General features: G+C 71.0%; 1 protein-coding gene across 1 annotated transcript in view; it reads left to right on the forward strand.

The window, feature by feature from the left end:
- Nucleotides 1-507: 507 nt before the first annotated feature.
- RUFY1 (RUN and FYVE domain containing 1) overlaps nt 508-1,088 on the forward strand; it is a 57,335-nt gene continuing 56,754 nt past the window's right edge. Inside the window, exon 1 of the mRNA XM_023743876.1 lies at nt 508-611. The gene's annotated coding sequence lies outside the window, so the exon portion shown is untranslated. The remainder of the gene's footprint in view (nt 612-1,088) is intronic.

The following is a 1,088-nucleotide window of genomic DNA, read 5'->3' on the forward strand; positions in this document are numbered from 1 at the left end:
CAGAAGCATGACAAAGTAGAAAAAGGAAAATAGGAGCTGAAAGTAAAAAAGGGGAACCAGCGTCACAAAGAAAACCTAGTCCGGGGGCTGCGTTCCCGGCCCAGCGGGCCCCTGCGGGGAGGAAGCCCGCGCACCCGGCCCCACGCAGCCCCCGCGGCGGGCAGGTGGGCGTCCGCTCGGTGATTAGGGGGCCCCCAACCTGCCACGAGGGGAGCAGGGAAGGAGCAAGACGCGGAGGCAAAGCGGGGCGGCCAGGGCGCCAACCCTCACGCACGCCCCCGGGAGAGAGCAGCTGCGCGGCCACGTGACGCGCCCTCGTGACGGGGCCACGTGACGCGGTCAAGATCACCCCACAGCAGGTGCGACAGCGGCCCGGCGGAGAGGGAGCCGGGACCCGGAGCCCGGAGAAGAGTTCGAGGTGGTGGACAAGAGCCAGCTGCCAGGCCCGGGAGACCTGCCGAGCGCGGCGAGGCGGCGGGCGTCAGCAGAGGGCTGGTCGGCACCCATCCTGTACCTGGCGCGCCGGGCCACGGGCAACCTGTCGGCCAGCTTCGGGGGCGCGCTGCGCGCGGCCGAGAGACAGGACGGCACGGAGGGCACGGCGCGCGCAGGTACGTCAGTGTTAGCGCTGCCGGTTCCGACGGGTGGGCCGTGGGTGGAGAGGGCCGTCCAGACCTGGCTGGGGGAGGTCCTCCGTCTGCCGTGTCCTGTTTTCTCTGCGCCGTGACCGCGCCCGGATGGGCACGTGGGCTTGGGGGGCGGGTGTGAACGCCCCCGTGCGCCCCGCCCCCTGCGCTCCGCCCCCGTGTGCTCGCTCCGCCCCCGTGTGCTCCCTCCGCCCCCGAGCGTCCCCTCCCCCGTGCGCTCTCCCCCACCCCCGGTGCACCCCTTCCCCCCTGTGCGCTCCCCCGCGCCCCGGTGCACCCCTTCCCCCCGTGCGCTTCCCCCTCCCGCCCCGTGCGCCCCGCCCCCGTGCGCTCCTTGGACAGCACCCTCTTTCTCCTGAACGAGCTTTGGGAAGTGGTTGAGCTGAAGTCTCTGCATGAACTTTAAAATACTTCACCAGATAGAGGCGATTCTCTGCTCAC

This window comes from Myotis lucifugus, unplaced genomic scaffold (assembly GCF_000147115.1).
Source record: "Myotis lucifugus unplaced genomic scaffold, Myoluc2.0 scaffold_417, whole genome shotgun sequence".
NCBI classification, from domain to species: domain Eukaryota; kingdom Metazoa; phylum Chordata; class Mammalia; order Chiroptera; family Vespertilionidae; genus Myotis; species Myotis lucifugus.